Below are 13,243 nucleotides of genomic sequence, written 5' to 3'. Positions count from 1 at the left end.
GCGGCCCCAGCGGCGCAGACTTGCGGCAGCTTCCCCCGAGGAGTGCGCTCAGTTCCTCCGTCCCAATCAAGCCCTTGGTACGGCCGGGGATTCCCCGCCACCGCCCGACCCCGACGTCCCGGAGTCCCGGAGAGGCCCCGCCCCCGCCCCTGCAGCGCCTGCTACCGAGCCCCACGCCCAGGGCACTGGCTGGAGACCCGGCTATAAGCGCCACATTGTGCGGCAGCTACAGCAGCGGGACCGCACGCAGAAGGCACTTTTCCTGGAGCTGGTGCCGGCCTGTGAGTGTGCCCTTGAGCATCTTAGAAAATGGCCATTGAGGAGGCTGGGCTCCCGGCCTGGGAAGAAGGTTTGGCTGTTCAAGCCGTTACCCAAGTGCTTCAGCGACTTCTGGCTTCCGAGGCCTTTCGACTTGAACCTGTCTGCCACGCCCCACTTCTGAATGGCCAGGATTCCCGTCCCTTCCAATCCAGGCTCTTCTTAGCACTCTCTTGGGCGGAGAGATCCTTGTTGATACCCCCTCAAGGCTCGGTTCAACCCCCACGAGCTGGGTTTCCTAGAACGTTTGCCCCTGAGTATTGTTTTTGCCAGGTCTCTTGTGCTTTCCTCCCTCTCAGATGGTCCCCAGGACCAGATCAAACCATTTAGTCTCTAACCCAGTGAAGGAAGGCTGAGTAGCCGCTTGTTGGTGGATCTAGGGTAACAGTGAAACTCTTCATCTCTAAGGAGAAAGCTCTGAATCTGGGCTCTGCTGCCGCCTATAGATGACTGGGACACACGAAGCTTCTCTGTGCTCAGCACACCCCAGCCTGAGGGAGAAGCAGGGGCCGCAGGATTTCAAAGGGAGCTGGGAAGTCAGATTCTTTTGGATCTTTCTGGGCAGCTGGAGTGTGTGTTGGGGGTAGGGGTGGGGCAGTTCAGGATGGGATGAACAAGAGTGGATCTGTGTGTAGGACCATTGGTCACCTGAGATTGTATGTTTGGGGTTGGAAGTTTTAGTTTTTTCACTAGTTCCAGCCTGCCCTGGAACTAGTGAGAAAAGTTTGGGGTTGGCCACAATCCCTGCTGCTATCTCACTGGAGCTAATCTTGGTAAGTCCCCAAGACCGAATCTGTTTCTTATCCTGGGAAATCACTCTGCAATCTTCCAGGTGCTGGGCCTTTTTCTTGATGGTCCTGAGGCTCTCCCCTACCTCCAGGCAGCCTCACTTAAGGGCTCTGATAGACAGGGGAACCTCCCAGTTTGAGGAAAGAGTCACCCCCAATCCCTTTTTGGGACTTCCAAATTTAAGGGTCTGGAGCAACCCAGAAGGCTGAAATCAGAAAGACTGAAATTCCTATTATCTCTGTGGTCTTGGGTAGTTCATGTCCCCAAGCCTCAGATTTATTCTATGTAAATTAGGCATAATGGAACCTTTTTAAGATTTGCTGGGGACCAGTGCTGTGCCTTTACTACAGCTGAGGTGGGGTTTTGTATGAGAACTAGGCTAAATCCAGGGACCTCAGTCAAGGTGACAAGCAGGGCACTGGGTGAGGGAAGGGAGCTGAGAAGCTAGGCTGGGCTTACCACCCCCGAGCCTGCTCCGGAACTGAAAAGAGGAAGTTATCGTGCATGGTGGTGGGTGTGTGTAATCCAGGGTCTAACCACCTAACCTAAGAAGGTCTGTTGGATAATTGCTCAAGGACTTTCTATTTTGACCTGGGGGAACTTGCACCAACTCTGGGGAAGTTAGGATTACTTTAGTGTGAAGTTAGAGCTCTTGAAGGGGAAGTGACTTGCTGAAGGTCATAGGCTAGTACAGCTTTTTGTTTCATCATGCTCTGGAGCCAGCCCTGTCTGGGGCAGAGGTGAATCAATCCTAGGCCCCTGGCATCCTTCAGGACCCTCATCAGGCAGGACCCAGCCATCCTGTTGCCAGAAGTAGGGATCCTTCTGTCCCTGGGAGAACAGGTCTTCTCCTGGGTGACATGGTGGTCTATGCCAGCACTAAAGGTCCTGTAGAGATGAACAAACAACTCTCAGGCAAGGGGCACAACCCATCCACCAGTAGCTGCCTCAATCCCAGCATCCCTGGACTCCTGCAGCCTTTCTAGCTTGTATGCCGGGGGATGGCTGGAAAGTGTCTACCTCTGCCCCAACTCACCCTCTTGCACCGCCAGATAATCATCTTCTAGAAAAAGCTGAGCTGTTGGCCAAGTTCTCAGAGAAGCTTCATAAGAAGCCAAATGATGTTATTTCTGCCACCCATCAGAGCTTCTGGTAAGTATATGTATCAGTGATCATAAAAGGCTGCCTGTTTCTAGTCCCTCCTGCCCACCAGCCCCCATACTGGGTCATATTCTCCCAGCACCTCAATGGCTCCTGGCTGCTACTCAGGGGTGGTTCTGGAGAGGCAGGCCCTCTCCCAGGCCAGCTGATTTAAAATCTTCTTTCTCCTTCTTTCTCTGAATTTTCCTATCCCTTTCACCTCCTAACCCTGCACTCCTGTCTTTCCTCCTTAGCCTTTTTCCATCTCCCTGTTCTTTACCTGATGCCTACAGAAAGGATCTTGCTCCCTATTCCAAAGAGAAAGAGAGTGAAGACTAGATCAAGGAATGGGTTGGGGCCAGAGTTAGCAGGTGTTTTTTTGAGGAAGGTCCTTGGCAAGGAAACACAAGGCCAGAGCACAGGACTCATGAAAGCTCATTTCTGAGATTTGCTCTTTCCTTTTTTTCTTTTTATTTTATTTTTTTGTGGTGCTGGGGATGGAACCTAGGGCCTCTCCTATGCTAGACAAGCACTCCACCACTGACTGCTCTTCAGTCCTTGCTTTTTCCTTGAGTGGCTTTCAGGCTTCCATTTTCCTCAAGAAAAAGTTAACGGCTCTTATTTCAGGCTTTTCATGGGACACTGGGAGCCTTTGAGCATTGGGGTGAATGGAGGGGAGATAAGCACCTCTCTCTGGTTGGTTGGCAGGGAGAAGTCAGGGCCTGACTCAGACCAAAGCTCACCACCAGGCACTCTGAGGGTGAATTGGCAGGAGGAGGAGGAGGAGGGGCTCTGCTTGGACTGTGGTGAGGTAAGCTGGGAAGGGATCAAGAATGGGGCAGGGCCAGGATCAAGGACTTGGGGCAGGGAGATACTGTCAAGGGAACCAGGAAGTGAGCAGAACTTCCTGTGTTTGCTGCATCCCCTAAAGTCCAGTGCTGCAAGCATTGAGTGAGCCTACTCTTCACCCCTTGTCCAGGCAACCCCAGGGCCCAGCATCAGGTGATGGTTAATATATATTTGCAGACAAACAACCAAGATTGATGTAGTCTGTAGGCAGGACTTGGCACTTCCACCTAGCATTACTGCCCTGCCTGTCCCCTGCAATGGCATCTCTTGGCTTCTATTTTACCCTACTTATTTCCTCTGATTTTCTTCTTATATCTGTAGATTTTACTTCTGAGTTCCTTCTCTGGCTCCTTTCCTTCCTCCCTTTAAATGTGGGTGTTCATTTGAGTGTGCTCATTGGCTCCCATGGCCACAGGGATTTTCTCTTTCTTTTTCTCTTCTGACTCTCAGACCTGTCTCTACCCAGCCTTCTTTTCTGCACACTGGACTCTTGCTCAGCAGAGACATCACATCTAAAATCATCTCCAGCTGTGGGTGGTACACCCTGTAATCCCATGATTCAGGAGGTTGAGGCAGGGGGATTGTGAGCTCGAGGCCAGCCTAGGAAACTTATAAGACTCTATCTCAAAATAAATAAATAAGAAGAGCTGGGAATGTAGCTCAGTGGTAGAGTACTCCTGGGTTCAACCCCTAGGGCCACAAATAAAAATAAATAAATAAATAAATAAATAAAATAATTGAAGTCACCATCTCTTCCATAATATAGCACTTAGCACTAGGCAAGCATTAACTTAGTTAACCCTCTACATTGTAGGTACAGAGCGGGAAACTGAGGCTTAGAGAGGTGGATTCTAGATTTGAAACTCCACCCACAGAAATCTACTTTTTGTGATTTCTTCATTCTTTCAACAAATATTTATTGACAGTCACTATGTCCAAGGAACAGGGAGTGCAGCTGTGAACAGACCTGGCCCTGTGGAGTTTTCAAGGGAGGAGAGTGTGATGGGCCAGTAAACATGTGTCCAGTTACAGTAAGCCAAGTCACCTGCCCAACACAAGTGTGGGAAGGGGGCTATAGACAAATTGAGAGCCTCTCCCCCAGAGCTGATGCTGTGGTTGCAACTTGATAATGGTGTGACATTATGCCATAACATTTGTAGATTTGTATTCATCAGGATACAGCACAATTTCATCACCACCAGACATCCTTCTTGCTATCCCTTTTTAGTCACACTCACCCTTCCCCAAACATCCTTAACCACTGGTAGTAACCACTCATCTGTTTTCTACCTCTATCATTTGAATTTTTTTCCTATCATTTGAATTTTGACAAGTACCAATAAAAAAATATTGAGTGGTATAACACAACAGAAATGAAAGCAAGTGATAGGTGACGAGGATGATGATTAGGTTGCTCAGTGGTGAGAAGGATTATAAACATTGTAAATTGGACCAGCTATAAAAGTAGGGGCCCTGTCTGCATGTGCAGGGGGTCTTCCCAGTCCCTCACCCAGGGAGTTATATCAGTGCAGGTAGACAGCCTCAGTCTCGCACCTCAATCCATCCTTACCAGGGCTTGTGAGAAAGTACCAGGAACAGATGTTAGCAATAAGAGGACCCCCCTACCCCACCCCCATCCCTTCCTTGTATTTGCTGCGCCAGAGGTGCTCAGAGTCTGGCCCTCATTTTTCTCTTGCCACACTGATGGGCACTGCCTTGCCTTGGATCTGTTTCTCTCACTGACCCCTCAGCATTGAAAGAAGGGAACCAAATTTCATCTTCATGGCTGGCCCATCTCTTGGCTCTGGGGTTGAAGGAATGTGGAGTGAGGCAGGGGTAAATATGTAATGATTCTCACCCTACTTCCGGGCTTTCAGGGCAGATCCACGACTCAGTCTGGGTTCAGTACTCTCACAGTCCATTCCTGTTCTTAGCCTTGTGTGCTTCTGTATTCTGAGATCTGTGCTTGGGCAGGCCAGCAGTTGGTCAGGGATTGTAAAGAAAGCCAAATGTTGGAGAGGCAGGGAATAGAACTCACATCCCTTGAACCCTCCCTGTAGATCAACACTTTACTCGGAGCATGATGTAGTTAGGTAGCTTGAGTTCAAATATCAACTGTCACTTAGCTGTGTGACTTTGGACAAGGCATTTAACTTCTCTGTAGCAATGTTCTCATTTGTAAAACGAGGCTGGTGGGTTTACTATATAGTGTTATTATGGGGATTAAAAGAGTTAACATGTGTAGAGTGCTCAGAATAAAGCATGGCACGTGTAAATGCTAGATAATCATCTGCTATTATTTTAAATATTTTTCTTCATAATAGTTCTGGGTTGCTCTATGGAGGTAGGGTGAGGGTCATCTCATCTGTACCCCTGCCTCATTCAGCATTCCTTCAACCCTATGGAGGTAGGCACTATCATTCCCATTTTGCAGGTGAGGAAAACGAAGCTTGCTAAGGAGATTCACTTTCCAAGGGTCTCTACACCCCTAGGGTCATAGAGAAAATAAGTGGCACAACACAGCTAGAATTGAAACTCAGGAGTCAGATTTTTGAGCCTAGAGCCTCTGTTGTATCCTTATGCACGATCCTAAACTCATCTGAGCCTTGTTGGGAAGGGGCCATGGAAGGTGGTGGCAGGCTCTGTCCCTCCAGCCTCTCCTGCCTGAGAGGGGCGTGAGGCCTGGTGAGCCTTCCAGAGGTGCCCATGACCACCTGTCTGCCCCCACAGATGGCCTACCAGGTGGTGAAGAAGAGTGCAGCCTTGGATGCCCTGCAGTCGGAGCTGGAGGAGCGGCAAAGCAGGTGAGTACCGGTAGGGTGAAAGGGATTGCGCCCTCCTCTGGCCCAGGTAGGGTTATTGCGTGGCCCCAACAGCTTCCCCCATGACCACCCTGGCTTGTGTTTGGGGGATGCGAACTGCACGGCTCTGAGGGCGAAGGCTTGGCTGAGGACGTGGCTTAACCACCTGTCTGGCCGGTGGCCATGGGTAGATCTCTCTGGGGTCTTAGGCGGGTCCCCACTGGGCGGTGATGGAAGCGTTTTGGGATGCACTGCCTGCGCTTCGGGTCCTCCAGGCTGGCGGCTGTGGAGGCCCGCGTGGCGCAGCTGCGGGAGGCGAGGGCGCAGCAGGTCAGCCTCGTAGAAGAGCTACAGAAGCAGAATGCGGCGCAGCGGAAGGCCTACGAAGTGCTGCGCGTGCACACTGGGCACCAAGAGGCGGCACTGGGCAAGCTCCAGGAGGAGGCGCGCGATCGGCTGGAGCAGCTCTTGCAACGCAAGGAGCGCGCCGCAGCCGAGTGCAACTTGCGCAACGAGCGCCGAGAACGGTAAGAGGGCTGGGCCCCAACCTGTTCTATGACTAGCCTCCTCAGTCTGGCCTCGCCCTTGCCTGAAAGTCAGCGGTGGGGACTGCCCCCTGGGGAGAATGGACTAAATCAGGCTTGAACCTGAAAGCAGGGGCGTTTGGTACCCCACCTTGGAATCTTCTGGCTCCTAGGATGCTTTTTCCCCCACTAGGGCCAATTAGGCGCGGGTGTCCCAGGAACTAAAGAAGGCTGCCAAACGGACTGTGAGCATCAGCGAGTAAGAGTGAGGAGGGACCGGATCTGACTCCTGTACTCTGTTGTTGCCCGACTGTGTGCCCATTTTTCCATCTTCCCCACTCCCCGACACCGGTACCCCTGAATGCATGTGGGTGGACACAGCAGCAATCCAGGGTCAACTGGATCCTTGCAGAGCTGTGTGATTGTAGGAGCAAGTTCATGTGCCCACCGCACATCCTCCCTCCCACTCGGACCCTTCCCCGCCCGGAATTCACATCTTCACTGTAATCAGTGCTTGGGCAGGGAGGGGCTGGCCTGTTGCTTTGGACTTCCTGAGCTTTATTCCTCTCTCCCAGGATTCCACACACTCTACATGATGGGATCAGAGAGCAGACAGAGACTCTGGCTTTGGCTATTAAGCCTGAGTCCCTGGAGAGTGAGGCTTGTGGGAAGTGGAAAAGGCCTTTCAGGTGAGGACCCAGTTGGCTGTCTCAGAATTCTGAGGCTGCCATTGTCTTCTTCTAGGACCTTGGGGCCAGCTGGTGGGTTGGGGCTAGGAGTTTGGGGAGAAGCTGGGGTACAGCCCAGGACTGGTCTGACCTACAGTGCTTGGGGTAGTTGGGGTCATTTTCACTGAACATGCACTGCTTTCTCTTCTTCCTAGGACCAGAGCTCTGGGGTGGGGTTTAAGGCTTGTGAAGGGTGTCATGAGGAGGGAACTGTGGGCAAGGCCCAGGGCTCATCTGCCCTAGGCATGTATGTATGTAAACACAGGTGTGTGCATGGGTAGGTACACATGAGGACATGGGCATATGTATACAGGAGCTTGGTTGCGAATACCTTAGTGTGTATGAACATAAGAACATATGTAGATGTTTGCTCACACTCTCAGTCCCCCCAAGTCTTGATTTACTTGTTATTGAGGCTGCTCTCTCCTGGTTCCATTTACCAGCCTGAAGGCTTTTCTCCTCAGTCTTTTCTTGTAGGTCCCTGGTGTCTAGGTCCTGGGATAGTGAAGGAACCTTGGAGAGGGACTTGAGACACTGGTCTCCAAAGTTCTTGGCAGCCCTGGTGGGCTGAGACATCCCAGTACAGTTGGGCATTTCTGAGATTACTCAACCAGCTTAGGTTTCACTGCCCCCAGCCTTGTCCCAGCCTGAGGCCACTTCATCTGCCCACTCCCATATGCCCTAGCTCAGCCTCCCAGGAGCTTTTGTTTGTGAGCATTTGCTGAGGGTGTGGGGGGGTTGGTAGTTCTTATCATCATGGTAGAGACTTCCATTGTCAAGTCCCTCCCTGCCTGCATTTTCCTGGGTTGGTCTGGATTACAACTCTCCTGATATTCAAGGAGTCAAGTTCTTGTCATAGGCTCTAGAGGTTATGAGTCTTCAGATCTCCAGCAAAGTATAGGGATGAAAGATTGCTGCCTATACACCTACCAGCCAGTCCCTTAGCACGTGGTTCTCGGTTCTGCCCCAGGTCTGCCTCAGCCACCTCTCTGACTCTGTCCCACTGTGTGGATGTGGTGAAGGGGCTGCTAGAGTAAGTGTGTGTATTTGTGTATGTGAAGGGGTTGGGCCTATTGGAGCCTCATGTCAGGCTTCTGGAGCCCAGGCTTGGTCTCTGTATGTGCCTCGTCTGTTCATCCATATGGTGCCCACTGTCTGTGTGTATCTCTTTTGGGCCCCAGAGGCAGGAACCAGGTGTATGAACTCATTTTTTAACCCCTACTCAGCTATCTTCCAGGCTTATAAGGGATCTGTCCTTATCCAAGGTCCTCACAGGGGACCAAGATTTCCAGCCTGAGGCCAAATGGGAACTCTCACTCAATTGGAAAACTAAGGCTCAGAATGTAAGAACTCATTCAGTCACAAAGCCAAGCAGTGGCAAGGCCAATACTAACCATTAGCCCTGAAGTTTTCCTGCAACCACCAATCCTGCCCTTGTTCTGTGCTTTTCTGTGTATTCTCCACTCCATCCCAGGTAAATTGGGTTGGGGAACGGGCTGGTTGGATCCTGGGGCCATATTCTGCTACTGCCATGTCTGTTTCCTGTTGCTGCTACCTTTGGGGAGCTTGAAGCCCCCACATCAGAAGGCCTTGGTGAACATCCTCCTGACTCTACCCCTGCAGTTTCAAGAAGAGGAGAGGTCACTCAATTGGGGGTGCCCCTGAGCAGCGATACCAGAGCATCCCTGTGAGTGTGGCTGCCCGACTTCCTACTTGGGCTCAAGATGTCCTGGTAAGGGAGGAACTGGGCCACATGTGTGGGGGCCAATATGGGAGTGCAGGCCAGGCAAGCAAGACCCCCAGGACCAGCAGGAGTTTGTCTCCACAGGCCACGGTGGGAACTGCTCAGGCTCTTTACAATGGGGGCATAGACTGGAAAGGGAGATGGGAGGCTGAGAGAGTAGGTGGCCCAATGAGAGTGCTGGGAGGCAGAGTTGGGAGGCTGCTTCAGGGGACCAGGCAGAAATGAAGATATTTGCTGGGGCTAAGTTTGAAACTCAGGATTTGGGAAGAGACCTGGGGTGTGGATACCAAGCCATCAGCAGGCTGTATGTGTGCACAGGCACATTGAGAGTGAGCCTGTGAGGGGGCACAAACAAGCATATGTGGGGAAGGCCCGGGTCACCAACCTTCCCTTTCCCCACAGGATGCCCACCTTTCTGAAGTCAATGCTGTATGTTTTGGCCCTAACAGCAGTCTCCTGGCCACTGGTGGGGCTGACTGTCTTATCCACCTCTGGAATGTGGTAGGAGGTAAGGACCCCTCCCTGCAGCCCAACCCAGTACTTTCTCTAAAGATCTACTCTCAGCTTGCTCCTGGGTGGGCCTCTTTGTGTTTGCCTCTACCTGGAACATTCCTGTGAGAAATAGCTACAGAACCCCCCTGCAGGAGCAGCACTCTGAGGATGCCTCTCCGAGGAAGGGTAGAACCCCTAGGCCTGCAAGATGGGGAGGGCTGAGTGCAGATGGGCCTCTGTTGGGGGAGGGGGAGGTCCCTTATCAGTCTTACAGAGACAGACCTTAGAGGAACAAGTCCTTGGGTTCACCAGGCCATCACCTCTTTTGGTATCACTCCACCTGCCAGAAGTCAGGAGACAAACATTGACTGTCCATCTTGTGCTAAGCTCTGCTCTACAACTGGGTTAGGGACTCAGAGCCAACCCCTGGAGGCTTCCTAGAGGAGGCAGATCTCCAGCTGGTCTGGCCTGGCTTGCTGTGTGACCTATGGACATTCCCTTCTCTCTGGTTTTCTCTAGCCCTATCTGGGAAATGCCTAGCTTCCCCCTGAGGCCCCTGCAGCCCAGGCTGTAACTGTACTCCATGATTCTGTGCTCTAACTTAAGAGAGACTCCTGTTCCCACTCTGGGTTCCAGTTCCTCTATTTTGTGAGTGACCTCATTTCACCTGTTCCTTTCCCTGCTCTCCCCCTGCCCTGCCAGGTCGTCTGGAGGCCAACCAGACCCTTGAGGGAGCTGGTGGCAGCATCACCAGTGTGGACTTCGACCCCTCGGTGAGGGGACTTTGCCCCAGTGGCATGGGATTATCTCCCCACACCCCAGTCTCTATACCAGTGGGCAGAGGCTCCCATCAGTAACAGTATCCAAAAGCTGGGTCCTTGGGCTCTTGCATATATCACTCCTGCTGGCCTGAGGCTCATTTGTCTTCCTTGATGACTTGGGCCATGGGAACCTTTAAGGCCACCCCTACCATAGTTCTCTGGACTGAAAGATGCTGCCTTTGGCCAGGCCTAGACTCAGACCTCTAACACTCCCCATCTCTCCAGGGCTCCCAGGTTTTGGCAGCTACTTACAATCAGGCTACCCAGCTCTGGAAGGTGGGAGAGGCACGGTCCAAGGTGAGACCTGACTGGGAAGGCAGCCTAAGGGTCAAGGGTCCTTTTTAGGATGAGGGAGGTGCTATTATGGGGTTTTGGTCATGCCTTTGATCCAGACTTGGGATGGGGCAGGAAACACTGTCTGGACACAAGGACAAGGTGACAGCTGCCAAATTCAAGCTAACAAGACACCAGGCGGTGACTGGGAGCAGAGACCGGACAGTGAAGGAGTGGGACCTTGGCCGTGCCTACTGTGAGGCTCAGCTCCAACTCCACCTCCCATCCCCCCCTTCCCTCAGATACAAGGGAACCTACCCTGCTTTCTGGGAGTGGCTCTGGGATTCAAAGACATTTTGGGTGAAATCCTCCAAGGTCATCCTTCTCTGTGCCCCATTGGTGTTCCCTATCTGATTTCTTCATGACTTTAAGCTTTGGATAGATGAAGAAGAGGTGGACTGAGCCCTGGGCTGGGAAGATCTGGGTTCTAGTCTTGGGAGAACACTGCCCCTTTTGGACCTCAGCATCTCTACGTGTCTACTGTGCTAGCTCCTGACAACCCTCTGAGACCCTGCGCTCTACCCCTTGGTCCCTAGGTTCCAGAACTATCAATGTCCTTTCCTATTGTAACGACGTGGTGTGCGGGGACCACATCATCATTAGTGGCCACAATGACCAGAAGATCCGGTTCTGGGATAGCAGGTGACAGGCAGACTGTGGGTGGCTGGTGGACCTGGGGTCAGAGTGTTGGAGTTCTTGCTCCTTGGCAGGAAGGGTCATGGTGATTCCTTGGGGGAGTAAAGCTATGGGGCTGGCACTACCAGCTGGTATCCTCTGTTGGGCACAGCTTCATGGGGCATAGCGCCCCTGGGAAGCTGTGCCACTTTCCTTGTGACTTCTCAGTCCAGTATTGACTGCCTGGGCTTTACAACCAAGATGGACAAACAACTTTTTCCATTTTATTTCTACTTTTTTTCTGGTGCCAGAGATTGGACCCAGTGGTTCACTACCACTGAGTTACATCCCCAACCCTTCTTACTTTTTATTTTGAGACTGAGTGTTGCTAAGTTGCCCAGGCTGGGATCTTCCTGCCACAGGCTCCTGTGTAGCTGCAGTTATAGGTATGTGCCTTCATGCCTGGCTACCACGCTTCAATTAAAAAAACAAGAAATGTTTTTAGTTGTTTTTTGAACAGAAGAGCCCAGCATTGGGTGAATGGTTTACAAATGCAGAGCTGGAGCCAGTGCAGGGCCCATGTAGGCTGGTCTTGCTGGTGTGCAGGGACTGCCCTTTGAAGCCCTTCCTTCTCTCAAGTTTTTCAAGACAGACTTTTCATTGTTTTTCTTCCAGTGTTTATTTTAGTGATCCAAGGGTTTCAAGGGCTCCTTCTCAAATCAAAGTCTGACCACGTTCTTCAGTGGAGGGAGCTGGGTGGAGGGATAAGGGAGATTAGTTACTGGCAGAGACCTGCCTCTGGACTTTGTTGGTTAGGAAGGGTACCACACCTAGTCCCTTCTTTTCAGGAATGGCTTGGGGGACTGTTCCTTAGCCCTCTCTCCTCAGGGGTCCCCGCTGCACCCAGGTCATTCCTGTGCAGGGCCGGGTCACCTCCCTGAGCCTCAGCCATGACCAGCTGCACCTGCTCATCTGCTCCAGAGATAACACACTCAAGGTCATCGACCTCCGGGTCAGCAATATCCGCCAGGTGTTCAGGTACTAGCCTCTGCCTGTTGATCCTGTGGCCTTTATTGGGGCAGCTGTGTTTCTCTTTTCCTGTAAAAGTTCTCTGCCTTTCTTGACCAGGACCTGCTGAGGTACCTGACACCTTAGAGAGATGGGGCTCTCAAAGCCCCTGGTTGGGGACAGGACCGGCAGTGATCTCCATTCTGACCCCAGCCCTGTTTGTCTTTAGGGATGATGGCTTCAAATGTGGTTCTGACTGGACCAAAGCTGTGTTCAGGTGTGTCTGTGAGAGCTTTCCCATCCTCGAGTACACCCCACCTGGTCCTTGTGTGTGTCCTTACCTGAGTCCCTTTCTCTTGTTCTGCTGTGGCCACTGCAGCCCTGACAGAAGCTATGCACTGGCAGGCTCCTCAAATGGAGCCCTTTACATCTGGGATGTTGACACTGGGAAACTGGAGAGCAGCCTTCAGGGCCCCCACTGGTGAGCAGACACTACCCTCCTACTAGTCCTGCCTGACACCAGGTTCTAACATCTCCCAGCCCCTGTCTCCAAACCTTCACCCCCACAGCCCTTCACAGCACCCAGGTATCCTTCCACGTGTGTTTTATAGATACCCACTTTACAGATGAGGAAATGGGCTCACAAAGGGCCTCAAACTATCTAGGTCCAATATTGGGGGGCAGAGCCAGGCTGCAGACCTGGGTCCTGCTGCCCCTTGAACCCTACTCTCCCTCTCCTCAGTGCTGCTATCAACGCTGTGGCCTGGTGCTGCTCCGGGAGCCACGTGGTGAGCGTGGACCAGGGCAGGAAGGTTGTGCTCTGGCGCTAGGACTACACCCCCACAGCCTGGGCTGGAGAACAGCTTCCCTCCGCTTCACAGAGCTCCAGAGCCAACAGGATGGGGGTGGCCTCCAAATTTAATGGGGAAGAAGGCCCAGAAGGACTTGGTCTGTTTGTTTAAAAACAGTGTTCTTGTTTAAAAAGTCTTTTTAAAATATGTATCTCCTCACTTACTTAGGGAGGGTGACTAACAAAATTGTCTGTTTGCGTCTTTGCAGCATTTGTGGGGTACAGGGAGAC

General features: G+C 52.0%; 1 pseudogene; it reads left to right on the top strand.

Annotated features, from left to right (window-relative positions):
* The first annotated feature begins 208 nt into the window (after positions 1-208).
* Positions 209-12,992, top strand: LOC143641198 (protein Atg16l2-like; annotated as a pseudogene).
* The last annotated feature ends 251 nt before the right edge of the window (positions 12,993-13,243 follow it).

Source organism: Callospermophilus lateralis, unplaced genomic scaffold, assembly GCF_048772815.1.
Source record: "Callospermophilus lateralis isolate mCalLat2 unplaced genomic scaffold, mCalLat2.hap1 Scaffold_89, whole genome shotgun sequence".
NCBI lineage: Eukaryota > Metazoa > Chordata > Mammalia > Rodentia > Sciuridae > Callospermophilus > Callospermophilus lateralis.
This window is presented reverse-complemented; position numbering and strand designations above follow the sequence as displayed.